This window comes from Heptranchias perlo, unplaced genomic scaffold, assembly GCF_035084215.1.
Source record: "Heptranchias perlo isolate sHepPer1 unplaced genomic scaffold, sHepPer1.hap1 HAP1_SCAFFOLD_52, whole genome shotgun sequence".
Lineage (NCBI taxonomy): Eukaryota > Metazoa > Chordata > Chondrichthyes > Hexanchiformes > Hexanchidae > Heptranchias > Heptranchias perlo.
Window position 1 is genome coordinate 797,414 of NW_027139537.1, and position 17,959 is coordinate 815,372.

General features: G+C 46.8%; 2 non-coding genes and 1 pseudogene across 2 annotated transcripts; 1 reads left to right on the forward strand and 2 right to left on the reverse strand.

Moving 5' to 3' along the window:
• Positions 1-17,959, reverse strand: part of LOC137314528 (zinc finger protein 585A-like) — a 915,457-nt pseudogene that overhangs the window by 302,314 nt on the left and 595,184 nt on the right.
• Positions 1,628-1,790, forward strand: LOC137314572 (U1 spliceosomal RNA). Its single transcript, XR_010961229.1, has one exon. It is a non-coding gene; the product is annotated as a U1 spliceosomal RNA (small nuclear RNA).
• trnam-cau (transfer RNA methionine (anticodon CAU)) lies at positions 12,441-12,513 on the reverse strand. The gene has a single exon. It is a non-coding gene; the product is annotated as a tRNA-Met (tRNA).

The window sequence follows — 17,959 nt, forward strand, 5'->3', positions numbered from 1 at the left end:
AGGTCTGGCCCATACCTCGCTCCTGCGCCGCGACAGTCACCCGAGCCATCTTCCACTTCGTCTGGAGATCAAAAATGGACCGTGTCCGCAGGGTCACGATGTACAAATCTCCAGAGAAAGGGGGGAAAGGCGTGCCCAACGTGGCCCTCATCCTGATGGTCACCTTTGTGTGCGGCTGCATCAAGCTGTGCATAGACCCTCAGTACGCAAACACAAAGTGTCACTACGTGCTGAGGTTCTACCTGTCCCCGGTGTTGAGAAGGATGGGCCTGGCCACGCTGCCACGGAACGCTCCGTCCAGTTGGACCGTTCCGCCCCACCTGTCCTTCGTGGAAAGGTTTGTGCAGGAAAACACCTTTGACCACAAGGCGATCAGCAAGTGGTCCGCACGTAACGTCCTCGAGACCCTGCGGGAAAAGGAGATGGTGGATCCTGTCGGTTGGTTCCCCGAGCAGACTGTCAATGTCATTTGGCAGAACGCCTCATCGCCAGAGCTCTCAAACAAGCACCAAGACCTAGCTTGGCTGGTGGTGAGAAGGGCCCTTCCCGTCAGATCCTTCATGCAATCCCGGACTCTCAGCGCCACTGCGCGCTGTCCCAGAGGAGGCTGCGGTGGAGACGAGACCGTCACCCATCTCCTTATGGAATGTGCCTTTGCAAAGAAGGTCTGGAGAGAGATGCAGTGGTATCTGTCCAGGTTCGTCCCGAGCAGTTCCGTAACACAGGTTTCTGTGCTCTACGGGCTGTTCCCGGGGACGCACACTGAGACGGACATCAGCTGCTGCTGGAAGACCATCAACTCGGTGAAAGACGCCCTTTGGTCTGCCCGAAACTTGCTGGTCTTCCAGCACAAGGAGCTGTCCTCGACCGAGTGTTGCAGACTGGCACATTTCAAGGTCCAGGACTACGTGCTGAGGGATGCACTGAGGATGGGTGCGGCCGCCGCAAAGGCCCTGTGGGGAAAGGCAACCGTTTAGAGCCTTCCCGCCATTGTAAACCGAGGGGCTGCAATCAGGGAAAAACCCCCTCGGGCAGAATGTAAAATTCAAATTCCTGTAATGTACCTGTAATGAATCTGAAATGAATCTGTAAGCAATAATCTGTGTTGAGTATGATGCAATGAGACACCCTAGAGTGTCATGAACTGTAATTATGTCCAATGTGTTCATTGAACTGTACTTGACGTAACCTGCAAATTGTATAATCTGTATTGTGTACGTTTGGAAAGTGATATGACAACTGTATTGTATGTACTGCTGCAAATTTTATGAATAAAGTATATTTTTTGGAAAAAAAAGATTCAAGGCGAGGAGGGCGGTCGTGGGACAAGTAAAGAAACAAGAGATGAGCTGTAAATGGGCAGAGCCATTCAGGAATGCTCCGTTCCATCCGGCGAATGGGGGGCGCTCTTTCCTTTTATGGGTGATATGCAAATGAGGCAGCGAATACTGTTGAATCTGCAAAAACGATCATATTTAACCAAAGAAATGATGGAAAAACAATGATTCTTACATTTCCAGTAAACATTCCTTATAAAAATGGAAAATGAACGTTTAAAATTCTTATTTGCCCTAATGTGAAAGAGTGTTGACTGCCGTTGGATGGAAATTTGCAACAGCATTCGAGCATACTTACCTGGCAGGGGAGAGACCTTGATCAGGAAGGAGGTTCTCCCAGGACGAGGCTAACCCATTGCACTCCGGGTGTGCTGACGCCTGCGATGTCCCCAAATGCGGGATACTCGACTGCAAAATTTGTGGTAGTGGGGACTGCGTTCGCGCTCTCCCCTCGTTCATGACTAAAAGCAGAAATAATGTGTGCTCCCAGAACGGTGACTTTAATGGCAACTTCGAATCACTGCCTATCTGAGCTGTGCTGGGGAGATGCCGGTGATGGACTGGGGTTGACAATTGTAAACAATTTTACAACACCAAGTTATAGTCCAGCAATTTTATTTTAAATTCACAAGCTTTCGGAGGCTTCCTCCTTCGTCAGGTGAAGCCTCCGAAAGCTTGTGGAATTTAAAATAAATTTGTTGGACTATAACTTGGTGGTGTAAAATTGTTTACAATCTGAGCTATCACCTCGAAGGACTTGCTGGCCGATTAACAATGGTGTTCGTCGTTCTTTTCTGCAAAATACCTAGTAACCCTTAGATATTAAAGCATTTCTAGGACAGGGCGCTAAGATGCAGCCACCGCAAAAGCTCGATGGGGAAAGGCCACATTTTAGGACACTCTCGCCATCGTAGGCCGAGGGACTGGAAACCAAAAAAAACTCCTTGTAATGACTGTAATTGCTGTAATGTAACTGTAATCTATACTGATTGCAAGTGCAATGAGGCACCCTGCAGTGTCATGAACTGTATTTATCATGTATGACCTGTAGTTGTATTGTGATAGTTGCATTGTTCTGTTTACCTTTACGATTTTTATGAATAAAGTATATTTTTGAAATATATAAATAAAAACATCGCCAGAACTTTCAAACAAACACCAAGACACAGCTTGGCTGGTGGTGAGAAGGGCCCTTCCTGTCAGATCCTTCATGCACTCCCGGTCTCTCAGCGCCACCGCACATTGTCCCCGAGGAGGCTGCGGTGCAGACCAAACCGTCACCCATCTCATTCTGGAATGCGCCTTTGCAAAGAAGGTCTGGAGAGAGATGCAGTGGTATCTGTCCAAGTTCGTCCCGAGCAGCTCCGTAACACAGGACTGTGTGCTCTACGGGCTGTTCCCGGGGACGCACACCGAGACAGACATCAACTGCTGCTGGAAGTCCATTAACTTGGTGAAAGACGCCCTTTGGTCTGCCCGAAACCTGCTGGTCATCCAGTGCATGGAGCTGTCCTCGACCGAGTGTTGCAGACTGGCACATTCCAAGGTCCAGGACTACGTGCTCAGGGACGCACTGAGGATGGGTGCGGCCACCGCAAAGGCTCTGTGGGGAAAGGCAACCGTTTATAGCCTTCCCGCCATTGTATACCGAGGGGCTGAAATCAGGGGGAAAAAAACCCTGTGCAGAATGTAAAATTCAAATTGCTGTAATGTACCTGTAATGAATCTGTAATGTACCTGTAATGAATCTGTAATCAACAATCTGTGTTGAGTATAATGCAATGAGACACCCCATAGTGTGATGAACTGTAATTATGTACAATGTGTTCATTGAACCGTACTTGATGTAACCTGCAAATTGTATAATCTGTATTGTGTACGTTTGGAATGTGATATGACAACTGTACTGTATGCATTGCTGCAAATTTTATTAATAAAGTACATTTTTTTGAAAAAAAAAAGCTGGAGTAAACCATTGGGACGGGAGAAATCTATTGGTGTTCCAGATATCTATTGGGGCTTCCGGTAATCTATTGATGGTCCAGAAACCACTGGGACAGGAGAAAGGAGCCACACAAGAGATTGTTACACAAGATTAGGGCTCATAGGATTGGAGGTAATATATTAGCATGGATTGACGATTGGTTAACGGACTGGAAAAAAGGAGTAAGGAATAAATGGGTCATTTTCGGGTTGGCAGGTAGTAACGAGACGGGTGCCGCAATTATCAGTTCTGGAGCCTCAGCTGTTTACAATCTATATCAATGACTTATAGGAGGGGACCGAGAATAATGTATCCAAACTTGTTGACGATACAAAGGTGGGAAAGTAAGTGGTGAGGAGGACGCAAAGAGGCTTCAAAGGGATATAGACAGGGCGAGAAGGTGGCAAATAGAGTATAATGTGGGGAAATGTGAGGTTATTCACTTTGGTAGCAAGAATAGAAAAGCAGAATATTTTTTTAAATGGTGAGAAACTAAGAAATGTTGTAGTCAGGGGGATTTGGGTTTCCTTGTACACGAATCAAAGAAAGTTAACATGCAGGTACAGCAAACAATTAGGAAGGGAAATGCTATGTAATTCTACATTTCAAGGGGGTTGGAGTACAAGAATAAGGAGGTCTTGCTGCAAATATATAGGAGTTTGGTGAGACCACATCTGGAGTACTGTGTACAGTTTTGGTCTCCTTACCAAAGGAAGGATATACTTGCCTTAGAGGGCGTATAACGAAGGTTCGCTGGATTGATTCCTGGGATGAGAGGGTTGTCCTATGAGGAGAGATTGAGTAGAATGGGCTCATGTTCTCTGGATTTTAGAACAATGAGTGGTGATGTAATTGAAACGTATAAAATTCTTAGAAGGCTTGACAAGGTAGATGCAGAGAGGCTGCTCTCGTTGGCTGGAGACTCTAGAACTAGGGGTCATAGTCTCAAGATGAGGGGTCGGCCATTTAGGACCGAGAAGAGGAAAAAAAATACTCAGCGGGTTGTGAATCTTTGGAATTTTCTGCCACCCCAGAGGGCTGTTGATGCTCAGTTGTTGAGTATCTTCAAGACTGACATCGATCGATTTTTGGACACTGAGGGAATCAAGTGATATGTGGATACGGTGGGAAAGTGGAATTAAGGTAAAAGTTCAGCCATGATCTTATTTAATGGAGGAGCAGGGTCCAGGGGCCGAATGGCCTACTTCTGCTGTACTGTACAGGAAAATCTATGCACCAACCAACTCGACATCTTTGCTTCACAATTTGGCAAAGGTTTTGCTATTTAACAATAAAAGAGGAATATCTTTAATTTATAAAGCGCCCTTCACGATCAAAGCAGGTCCGAAAGCGATTTGCAGCCAATGGAGTGCTTTTTGAAGTGTAATCACTGTTGTAATGTAGGAACACAGCAGCCGATTTTCACAGAGCAAGGTCCCTTAAACAGCAATGTAATAATAAGCAGATCATCTGTCCTGGTGATGTTGGTTGAGGGATAAACATTGACCAGGACACCCTGTTGAACTCGCCTGCTTTTCTTCCAATAGTGCCTTAGATTATTTCACGTCCACCTGTGAGAGAATATAGAGCCTCTGTTTAATGTCTTATCTGAAAGACAGATCCTCTCAGAGTACCAAACTCCATTAGTTCTGCACTGGACTAATCCAGTAAGCCTAGATTTTGTGCTGAAGTCTCTGGAGTGGGAGTCGAAACTACAATGTCCAATATCAGAGTTAAGGAGGCTATCAACTGGGCCACTACTGACACCTTACAACAAACCCCAGCGAGTTCAATTACTAATACATTATAAATCATATGCCTGCACCTAATATTGTTTTTAAAAAGTACTTACACTTCTGCGTCACCTCTTTCCATTAGAAATTCCTATATTGTATTAATTTTTACAATAAAAAACTGCCTCTGTAAATGTGAAATGCTGTAATTACACCTGTCCACCAGAGGTGACGCTGTAGAACCTCGATTCTGCAACTCCCACCTTCTCAGCATTTTTGCAAAAACCTCTGATATTTCAACTAACTCTACTTGCTTCAGAAATTGCCAGATATTTTACTACTTTACTGTAAATCTACAACAATTTTAAACAAAGTATGCATACACTTCCTATTATATACAAACAAATACATAACGTCGGACTTTAAAAGGAGATTTACGTAATACAAATTCATTATTTCGCCAGAAGAATGCAGTATGTGAGTGGATGATAGTTGCATAATACAAATTGATTATTGATCCAGTAAAATGCAGTGAGTGAGGGATAGTTACATAATATAAATTGATTATTGATCCAGTTAAATGCAGTGAGTGGGGGACAGTTACATAATACAAATTGATTATTGATCCAGTAAAATGCAGTGAGTGGGGGATAGTTACATAATATAAATTGATTATTGATCCAGTAAAATGCAATGAGTGGAGGATAGTTACATAATATAAATTGATTATTTCTCCAGCAATATTTCAATCGAGAGCTGGACCTCTTTCAGGCTGGGGCAGATCATCGCATGCAAAAGGTAGGTAATGCATAGAATTATCCAGGGCCAGAATAACCTCCTGCTCCAGTTTCGATCTCCTAAGGGTCGAGAGGAAACTCCAAGATTCCCCCTCCCCCCAGATTGGCCTGAGTTTTCATTTGTTTTTTCGCCTCTCGCAGCAGATGGCGTAGTTTTGGGTGGAGTGGGGATTGTCTTTTGTGTGAAACACAAGGTATGAGAATTGCATGAGACAGGCTGGATGCACCAGAGTATCTTTTGCTGTTAGTTCTTGTTCGTATGTTTGTATGTTTGTAAAATGCAATGCGGGGAGGATAGTTACATAATACAAATTATGTGTGTAAAATTAATCCCAGTCAGTTACAGCAGTGATTGACGGGGGAATTACCCAATCATCTCCATTCTGGCCGAAAACAGTGGCCACACTACTTGCAGCCCTAAATAAATGGTGAATTTCAGCTATAAGCGGGGTTGAGTGGTGCTGGCGAATTAAAGATCTAAAATGAAATTGAGAGTGCATTGGCCGCGAATCGAACACAGGTCACTCATGGGGAAAGCAAGAATTCGACCACTGATCTTCAGCAAAGTGATGGAAGGTTTCATCGACGGTGCTATCCAGCGGCACTTACTCACAAATAACCTGCTCAATGATGCTCAGTTTCGGTTCCGCCAGGATCACTCGGCTCCAGACCTCATTACAGCCTTGGTACAAACATGGACATAAGACCTGAATTCCAGAGGTGAGGTAAGAGTGACTGCCCTTGACATCAAGGCAGCATTTGACCGAGTGTGGCACCAAGGAGCCCGAGTAACATTGAAGTCAACGGGAATCAGGGGGAAAACTCGCCATCGGCTGGAGTCATACCTAGCAAGAAGGAAGATGGTAGTGGTTGTTGGAGACCAATCATCTCAGCCCCAGGACATTGCTGCAGGAGTTCCTCAGGGCAGTGTCCTAGGCCCAACGATCTTCAGCTGCTTCATCAATGACCTTCCCTCCATCATAAGTTCGGAAATGGGGATGTTCGCTGATGATTGCACAGTATTCAGTTCCATTCGCAACCCCTCAGATAATGAAGTCCGTGCCCGCATGCAGCAAGACCTGAACAACATCCAGGCTTGGGCTCATAAGTGGCAAGTAACATTCGCGCCAGACAAGTGCCAGGCAATGACCATCTCCAACAAGAGAGAGTCTAACTATCTTACCCTTGGCATTCAACGGCATTACCATCGCCGAATCCCCCACCATTAACATCCTGGGGGTCGCCATTGACCAGAAACTTAACTGGACCAGCCATATAAATACTGTGGCTACAAGAGCAGGTCAGAGGCTGGGTATTCTGCGGCGAGTGACTCACCTCCTGACTCCCCAAAGCCTTTCCACCATCTCCAAGGCACAAGTCTTGGAATACACAAGTGTGATGGAATACTCTCCACTTGCCTGGATGAGTGCAGCTCCAAAAACACTCAAGAAGCTCGACACCATCCAGGACAAAGCAGCCCGCTTGATTGGCACCCATCCACCACCAGGAAGTAATGCTCAGGTTGGATAAGGGGGAACCAATGGATGCAGTATATTTGGATTTCCAAAAGACGTTCGATAAGGTACCACATAAAAGATGACTGCACACGATAAGAGCTCATGGTGTTGGGGTAATATACTGGCATGGATAGAGGATTTGCTAACTAACAGAAAACAAAGAGTCAGGATAAAAGGGTCATTTTCCAAATAACAATCTGTAACTAGTGGGGTGCCACAGGGCTCCGTGCTGGGGCCTCAACTATTTACAATATATATCAATCACTTAGATGAAGGAACAGAGTATCTTGTGGCCAAGTTTGCTGATGATACAAAGATAGGTGGAAAAGCATGTTGCGATGAGGGCACAAAGTGTCTGCAAAGGGATATTGACAGGTTAAGCGAATGGGCAAACATTTGGCAGATGGAATATAACGTGGCAAAATGTGAAGTCATCCACTTTGAGAGGAAAAATAGAAAAGCAAATATTGATTGAATGGTGAAATACTACAAAATGCTGCAGTACAGAGGGATCTGGGTGTCCTCGTACATGAAACACAAAAATTCAACATGTAGTTGCAGCAGGTAATCCGGAAGACAAACGGAATACTGGCCTTTATTTATGTGGGAGCGGAGTGTAAAAGCAGGGAAGTCATGCTAAAACTGTACAGGGTGCTGGTGAGACCGCACCTGGAGGACAGCATACAGTACTGGTGCCCTTATTTAAGGAAGGACATACTTGCATTGGAGGCAGTTCAGAGAATCATAGAAGTTTACAACATTGAAACAGGCCCTTCGGCCCAACATGTCCATGTCGCCCAGTTTGTACCACGAAGCTAGTCCCAATTGCCTGCACTTGGCCCATATCCCTCTATACCTATCTAACCCATGTAACTGTCCAAATGCTTTTTAAAAAACAAAATTGTACCCGCCTCTACTGCTGCCTCTGGCAGCTCATTCCAGACACTCACCACCCTTTGAGTGAAAAAATTGCCCCTCTGGATCCTTTTATATCTCTCCCTTCTCAGCTTAAATCTATGCCCCCTCGTTATAGCCTCCACTACCTTTGGGAAAAGATTTTGACTATCTACCTTATCTATGCCCCTCATTATTTTATAGACTTCTATAAGATCACCCCGAAACCTCCTAATCTCCAGGGGAAAAAGTCCCAGTCTATCTAACCTCTCCCTATAAGTCAAACCATCAAGTCCCGGTAACATCCTAATAAATCTGTTCTGCACTCTTTCTAGTTTAATAATATCCTTTCTATAATAGGGTGACCAGAACTGTACACAGTATTCCAAGTGTGGCCTTACTAATGTCTTTTACAACTTCAACAAGACATCCCAACTCCTGTATTCAATGTTCTGACCAATGAAACCAAGCATGCTGAATGCCTTCTTCACCACCCTATACACATGTGACTCCACTTTCAAGGAGCTATGAACCTGTACTCCTAGATCTCTTTGTTCTATAACTCTCCCCAACGCCCTACCATTAACGGAGTAGGTCCTGGCCCGATTCGATCTCCCAAAATGCATCACCTCACATTTATCTAAATTAAACTCCATCTGCCATTCATCGGCCCACTGGCCCAATTTATCAAGATCCCGTTGCAATCCTAGATAACCTTCTTCACTGTCCACAATGCCACCAATCTAGGTGTCATCTGCAAACTTACTAACCATGCCTCCTAAATTCTCATCCAAATCATTAATATAAATAACAAATAACAGCGGACCCAGCACCGATCCCTGAGGCACACCGCTGGTCACAGTCCTCCAGTTTGAAAAACAACCCTCTACAACCACCCTCTGTCTTCTGTCGTCAAGCCAATTTTGTATCCAATTGGCTACCTCACCTTGGATCCCGTGAGATTTAACCTTATGTAACAACCTACCATGCGGTACCTTGTCAAAGGCTTTGCTAAAGTCCATGTAGACCACATCTACTGCACAGCCCTCATCTATCTTCTTGGTTACTCCTTCAAAAAACTCAATCAAATTCGTGAGATATGATTTTCCTCTCACAAAACCATGCCGACTGTTCCTAATCAGTCCCTGCCTCTCCAAATGCCTGTAGAAGGTTCACCTGGTTGATTCCAGGTATGGAAGGGTTGTCTCATGAGGAAAGATTGTACAGGTTGGGTCTATACTCGTTGGAGTTTAGAAGAATGAGAGGAGACCTAACCGAAAAATACAAGATTCTGAGGGGACTCGATAGGGTAGATGCTGAGAGGATGGAACCCCTCATGGAGGAATCTAAAACTAGGGGCCATAGTCTCAGAATAAGGGTTCGCCCGTTTAAGACGGAAATGAGGAGGAATTTCTTCTCCCAGAGGGTCATGAATCTTTGGAATTCTTTACCCCAAAAAGCTGTGGAGGCTGAGCCATTGAATACATTCAAGGCTGAGTCAGACAAATTTTTGGTCAGCAAGGGAGTCAAAGGATATGGGGAAAAGGCGGGAAAGTGGAGTTGAGGTAAAAATCAGATCAGCCATGATCTCATTAAATGGCGGAACGGGGTCGAGGGGCCGAATGGCCAACTCCTACTCCCATCTATTTTGGTCTTATGATCACAGGGTGAGGCCCTTTAACTGGACAGGTCACGCCGTGAGATCTCATGGTGTGGCCCCTTTAACTGGACGGGCCATACCGTGAGACACGGTCTTTATTGTATTGTATTGCTTCGAAATTGTGAAATTTAATTTTAACTCTGTGTATTCTTAAATTTTATGTAGTAATGTATGTTCTGTAATAAAAAAAGTTTACAGAAACCTTCGAGTGAAATGGGAACCGAATCTACAACGGGCTTATCAGTAAACAGGCATGTTGTCCATTGCTCCACTGGCCCAACTGATACAAGGTAAGTAGGAGCTCACACTCCCAAAGCGCTGCGGTATGAGCAGGTACCGAGTCGATCTTGGTCATGCCCACACGATTCCACGAGCCCAGGAGTGTCAAAAGGCGCACAATGAACAATCACCAAAGGGAAAAACCTTAACTGCTTCCCATGGATAGCTCAGCTGGTCGAATCGAAGTGTTTAATACAAAAGTAGATCAAAATCATCCTTAGTGTCGCTGGTTCGAAGTAGTGAACGTGCTTTTGGAATAAGCAGCAATTAGCTCATGGCCGTTCTCATAACTTTACAGACAGCCGACTGCTTAACATGTTGGCGCTGAGGCACAGGGCACCTCTTTTCCGTTCTCAAACATTCAAGCTTTCTGTGTCTGCCCGAAAACGGCTGTTTTGCTCGAGCATTTGCCTCTGCTCACCGGCAGGGAGTGCCTTTGCGTAACAACACTTCAAACCGCTTTCAGGCAAAAGACTTCTGTCAGTCAGTCAGACAGACAGGGCCTTCGCTGCTCCCTCAAACTCGGGGCCGCTGTTCCTTTCCGGTGACCTCGTCTGCCTTCCGCAGGCTCGGGCTCTTCTCAGCATCATTCACGATTGCTGTGGCTTCCAGTTCTGCTGTTGCTCACTTGCTGATGCTCGATACTACCGATTGGAGTAAAGTATTGATTGTATTCAGGGAGGGGGCCAACCCAAGGCAAGATTTCTCTGCTGGTCGTGGAGCCGCTTGGAGGCGAGTGCGAAGCAGCTACTGTGAAGGGCAATTTACAATAAACAACCACAAATATGGAATAAAGGGGGCAGTAGAAACATGGATACAGAATTAGCTGCGGGACAGGAAACAGAGAGTCGTGGTGAACGGTTGTTTTTTCGGACTGGAGGGAAGTATATAGTGGTGTTCCTCAGCGGTCAGTGCTGGGACCACTGCTTTTCTTGATATATATTAATGACTTGGACTTGGGTGTACAGGGCACAATTTCCAAATTTGCAGAGGACACGAAATTGTTTTTTATTCGTTCATGGGATGTGGGCATCGCTGGCCATCCCTCATCGCCCTTGAGAAGGTGGTGGTGAGCCGCCTTCTTGAACCGCTGCAGTCCGTGTGGTGAAGGTTCTCCCACAGTGGAAGGGTAGTAAACAGTAAGAAGAATAGTGATGGACTTCAAGAGGATATAGACACGCTGTTGTCATGGGCGGACACGTGGCAGATGAACATTAACGTAGAAAAATGCGAATTGATGCATTTCGGTGGGAATAATGAGGAGAGACAATATAAACTAGAGGGCACAATTCTAAAATGGGTACAGGAACAGCGAGATCTGGGGGTGTATGTGCACAAATCATTGAAGGTGACAGTGCAGGTTGAAAAAGCAGTTCAAAACCATACGCGATCCATGGCTTTATAAATAGAGGCATAGAGTACAAAAGTATGGAAGTCATGATGAACCTTTATGAAACACTGGTTCGGCCATAACTGGAGTATTGTATCCACTCCTGGGCACCGCACTTTAGGAAAGATGTGAAGGCCTTGCAGAGGGTGCAGAAGAGATTGACTCGAATGATTCCAGGGATGAGGGATTTTAGTTTCATGGATAGACTGGAGAAGCTGGGATTGTTCTCCTTGGAACAGAGACTATTGCGAGCAGATTTGATAGAGTTATTCAAAATCATGAAGGATTTAGACAGAGTAGATAGAGAAAAACTGTTCCCATTGGCGGAAGGGTCAAGGACCAGAGGACATAGATTAAAGTTGATTGACAAAAGAACCAAATGTGACAGGAGGAAAAACTTTTTTACGCAGCGAGTGGTTAGGATCTGGAATGCACTGCCCGAGGGGGTGAATCAATCATGGAAAGGAAAACAATTGCAGGTCTCCGGGGATGGGGCGGGGGAGTGGGACAAGCTGGATTGCTCTTGCATAGAGCTGGTGTGGACTCGATGGGCCGAATGGCCTCCTTCCGTGCTGTAAACTTTCTATGATTCTGATAGAGTGCTCGCTGAGCATGTAAGAGATAGTAGGATCGTTTCTTGCATTCTCCACTCACCTTTTGACTTGGGTCAATTGTCCAGAAACAAAAGTGGTGTCAGTTTTCAGCGAGCCCATGGTCCATGTACTTCTTAAGCTTCACTGCGTGCTACGGTACAGAGGGGTCAAGGGGCAGCAAATCTTTTGGTGTGCTGCAGGCAGCAAAAATTCTTGATTTTGGTCTTGAGCAAAGATGGGGAAAAAAGCTTAAAGATGCCTTCTCTGAGGATTGAACTCAGGACCTTCAGATTATGAGACTGACGCGCTGCCTGCTGCGCTAAGAAGGCACTTGATGCACAAACATCCAGGCAGCACTACCAAGTAGGACAGTTTGCAAGTTGTAAAATCATAAACTAATCGGCAGTTTGCAAAAAACTCTCCATCCAGGTGGAAATCGAACCAACAATCTTCTGAATTCTGGCCAGACACGTTCTCCATTGCTCCACTAACCCAGGTTGTGGAGAGTAAGGAGCAGCTCACACTCTCAAAGCGCTGCGGTATGAGCAGGTACCGAGTCAGTCTCGGTCATGCCCACGCAACTCCACGAGTCCGGGAGTGTCAAAAGGCGCACGGTGAACAATCACCTTTGCTGCTTCCCTTCGATAGCTCAGCTGGTAATGCGGAAAACTTGTAGAGATTAAATCTTGAAAGCAAAATTACTCTTAAATCGCTGGTTTAATTCCGGCGCAAAGTAGCAAACTTGCTTTTGGAGCGAATGGTGTTGAGCTCAAGGCCGCTTTCTTAACTTTACAGATTGCTTACTGCTTAAAATATTGGCGCTTTTCCTTTCTCAAACCTGAAAGCTTTCTGTGTCTGTCCGAACACGCCTGTTTTGCTCGAGCATTTTCCACTGCTCACCAGCAGGGAGTGCCTTTGTGCAACAACACGTCAAACCGGACTCACTTTCAGGCAAAAAAGACTTCTCTCAGACAGTCAGACAGGTCTCTCGCTGCTCAGAGGAGTGCCGTTGAGCAGCATTTTTTCTTTATTTTCAAATTTCATAAAATTTAAGGATGCATACAGTTCAGGGTAAAAATCGCAATTTCAATTCTAAACAATACAAAACAGATCGCACACACTCTGATCCCATTATTTCGATACAATGCAGAGTGCATTTCTTGTCATACATTCTGTATAATAAAAGGTAGGATGGGTTTACACGGTGCTCTTTCCCCATAGAGCCCTTGTGTAGGCCGCACCGTGCCTCAGTGCATCCCGCAGCACATTTCCCTGGACCTTGGAGTGTGTCAGTCGGCAACACTCGCTCGTGGACCGCTCCTTCAGCTGGAAAACCTATAGGTTTCGAGTGGACCAAAGGGCCTCCTTCACCGAGTTGATGGTCTTCCAGCAGCAGTCGATATCTGTCTCAGTGTACGTCCTGGGGAACAACCCATGGAGCACAGCGTCCTGTGTTACCGAGGTGTTGGGGATGAACTGGGACAGAGACAAACGCATCTCTCTCCACACATTCTGCGTGAAGGTCCAGTCCACCAGGAGACGGACAACGGTCTCATCCCTGTTGCAGCTTTGAAGGCAGCTCGAGGTGGTGCTGAGATTCCGTGCGTGTTGGAAGGACCGCACTGGGAGGTCCCTTCTCACCACCATCCAGGCCACATCCTGGTGCCTGTTGGTCAGTTCCAGCGACGAGATGTTCTGCCAAATGGCATCAACCGTCTGGTCGGGGATCTGCCCGATCGGATTCACCCTCTCCTTTTCCTGCAGGACCCCCAGAACGTTCCTTGTCGACCACTGTCCGACGGCCTTGTGGTCGAAGTGGTTCCTCCTCAGGAAATTCTCCACCTGGGACAGTGGTGGGGGACTGTCTAGCTGGAAGGTACATCCTGCGTCTGCTCGGCCAGCATGGCCAGACCCAGTTTTCTCAGTGTATTGGACAGGTAGAAACTCAGCACGTAGTGACACTTGGTGTTTGTGTAACAGGGCTCTACACACATCCTGAGGCAGCCACACACAAAAATATCCATCAGGATCAGGGCAGCATTGGGGACGCTTCTGCCCCCTTTGCCTGGGGACTTGTACATGGTGTCCCTGTGGACACATTCTACCTTGGACCTCCAGACAAAGTGGACGATAGCTCGGGTGACTGTGGCGACCGAGCGGTGGGGAATGGGCCAGACCTGGGCCACGTAGAGCAACACCGCGAGTACCTCACACTTTATCACCAGGTTCCTGCCCGTTATTGAGCCCCCCAACACACCAAGCTTCTGTTTCGCCTTGGCTACCCGCTCCTCCCATTGCTTGCTGGAGACCTGGGGCCCCCCTGAACCAGGTCGTCGGACCTGACGGTGAAAGGGACAAAGGATCGGGTCTCCCACCTGCCATAGAACGTGGCCTCACCCTTACTGTAGTTCACTCTGGACCCCGAGGCTAGTTCGAATCGTTCACAGATGCCCATCAGTCTGTGGACCGACTGCTGATCGGAGCAAAAGACGGTGACGTCATCCATGTGCAGGGAGGCCTTAAACTGAGAGCCTCCGCTGCCTGGGATCGTCATCCCCCTGATACCTGTGCCCTTCCTGATGGACGGGGCAAATAGCTCGATACAACACTTGAACAAGACCGCAGAGAGAGGACAGCCCTGCCTGACTCCAGATATGATTGGAAAACTCTCCGACTCCAGCCCATTGATTAGGAATGTGCTGCGGATGTCCACATAGAGCAGTCGGATCCAATCGCGGATTTCTTCCCCAAAGCCCATTTTGGAGAGCACGTCCATCATGTCGGTGTGAGATATTCTGAGCAAGGCCTTGTCCTAGTCCAGGCTGATGAGGCCGGTGTTCACCCCCCTGTCCTGCACGTAGGCGATCGTATGCCTGGGCAGCACAAGGCTATCAGAGATCTTCCTGCCGGGTACCGTGCAGGACTGATCCGGGCGGATCAACCGCTCCAGAGCAGACTTGAGGCTGTTGGCGATGACCGCAGACAGAATTTTCAAGTCGTCATTTAGCAAGGAAATGGGTCACCAATTTCTGATTTCTTCCCTCTCCCCCTTCTGCTTGTAGATGATGATGATGATGCCTTTCCTCATGGATTCTGACATGCTGCCTGTCAGAAGCGTACCCCCATACACTTCCAGTAGGTCTGGACCTATCCAGTCCCTCAGAGCTGAGAACAACTCAACCGGTAAACCATCGTTACCCGGAGTTCTACTCTTCTCGAAGGACTGGACGGCGTTTGTCAACTCGTCCAAGGTCAGTGACCAATCCAGGCTCTCCCACTCGCTGTCCTCTAAGAGAGAGAGGACAGGAAGGATTGGGAGGCTGTGCTGTCTCTGGGCTTCGCGTCATACAGCCCGGCATAAAAGGACTTGCTGACCCTCAGTATGTCGGTCTGTGAAGACGTCACCGAGCCCTCTCCCTCCTTCAGGCTGCTGATCACCAGAGGTCTCTCCGTGCACCGTTCAGAAGAAGAAGCGCGAGCACTTCTCGTCCTGCCCCACGGAGCGGACTCTGGACCAAAAGGTGATCTTTGAGGCCTCGGAGGTGAAGATTGAGACTTCTGGCCCTTCAACTCTCTGAGTTCCTCCCCAACATCGATCCCCATCGACTGCAGCTGGAGCAGATCCTGCATGCTTTTCTGGAGCTGGGACAATTTCCTCTGTCTCTCTCTCGTCCCCTTAACAGGACGGGTCAATCCGTGCGATCACAGGGTGGGGCCCCTTTAACTGGACAGGTCAAACCGTGAGATCACATGGTGAGGCCCCTTTAACTGGAGGTGTCACAACGTGAGATCACAGGATGAAACCTCTTTCACTGGACGGGTCACACCGTGAGATCATAGCGTGAGGCCCCTTTAACTGGAGGTGTCACACCATGAGATCACAGGTTGAAGCCTCTTTAGTTGGACGGGTCACACCGTGAGACCACACGGTGAGACCCCCTTTAACTGGACGGATCAAACCGTGAGATCTCAGGGTGAGACTGTTTTAACTGGCTGGGTCACACCGTGAGATAACAGAATGAGGCCTCTTTAACTGGACGGGTCACACCGAGAGAAATCAGGGAAAGGCTTTGTGATTCCAGGTGGTATGTCCTCGCTCAGCTAATTTAAATATGTGAGGTGACGAGAGTGTTGGAGAAATGAAGGCTTGAGATGGCAGAATCACAGGGTCTCAGCAGCAGTGGGACCAGGACTGTACTTTGTAACTGGTGCAGGGAAACAGCAGTGGGAACGGAAATCACAAAATCACAAGAGACTTAGAGGTCCATGTATATCGATCATTAAAATATCATGGACAGGCACAGAAAATAATCATAAAAGGCGAATGGAATGCTGGCCTTTATATCCAGAGGACCAGAATACGTGGGTAGAAGTTATGCTACAGCTGTATAAAGCCCTGGTTAGATCACAGCTGGATTACTGTGTTCAGTCCTGGGTACCACACCTTAGGAAGGACATATTGGCCTTGGGAGTGCAGAGCAGATTTACTGAAATGATACCTGGGCACTAAGGGTTCAATTACGAGGAGAGAGTAAACAAACTAGACTTGTGTTCCCTGGAATTTAGAAGATTAAGGGATAATTTGATCGCAGTTTTCAAGGTATTACGAGGAACTGATCGGTTCGATAGAGAGAAATTATTTCCGCTGTTTGGGGAGTCTCGGACTAGGGGACATAGCCTGAAAATTAAAGCCAGGACTTTCAGGAGTGAAGTTCGGAAACACTTCTACAGGGAAAGGGTGGGAGAAGTTTGGAAATCTCTTCATCAAACGGCAGTTGATGCTAGCTCAAATGTTAATTATAAATTTGATATTGAAAGATTTATGGTAACCAAAGGTATGAAGGGATTTGGGGCTAAGGCTGATATGTGGAGTTAGGTCACAGATTAAGCATGATCTCATTGAAAGTTGGAACATGCTCGAGGGACTAAATGGCCTAATCCTGTTCCGATCTTCCAATGTAACTATGTGTCAGCTTTCTGTGTTTATAAAGACTTCATTGTATTTCACTGCGTGTCCATCACTGTGAGGCCTCCCCTGGTGTGTCAGATTTCTGTGTTACAAACACTGCGGTGTATTTCACTCCTTGTACAACAATGTGAGGCCTCCCCTGGTCTATCAACTTTCAGTGATTATAAACACTTCACTGTATTTCACTCCGTTCCCAACACTGCGAGGCCTCCCCTGGTGTATCAGCTTTCAGTGATTATAAACACTTCACTGTATTTCACTCCGTGCCCAACACTGTGAGGTCTCCCCTTGTGTATCAGCTTTCAGTGATTATAAACACTTCACTGTATTTCACTCCGTGCCCAACACTGTGAGGTCTCCCCTTGTGTATCAGCTTTCAGTGATTATAAACACTTCACTGTATTTCACTCCGTGCCCAACACTGTGAGGTCTCCCCTTGTGTATCAGCTTTCAGTGTTTATAAACACTTCACTGTATTTCACTCCGTGTCCTACACTGCGAGGCCTCCCCTGGTATGTCAGCTCCCTGTGTTTATAAACACTTCAATGCATTTCACTGCATTTCCAAAACTGTGAGGCCTCCCCTGGTATGTCAGCTCTCTGTATTTATAAACACGTCAATGTATTTCACTGCATTTGCAACACTGTGAGGCCTCCCCTGGTTTGTCAGCTCTCTGTATTTATAAACACTTCAATGTATTTCACTGCATTTCCAAAACTGTGAGGCCTCCCCCGGTGTGCCAGCTCACTGGGCTATAAACTGGGTCGTGTAACACCCGTTGTATCGGCGCTATGCGGCCTTCCAAT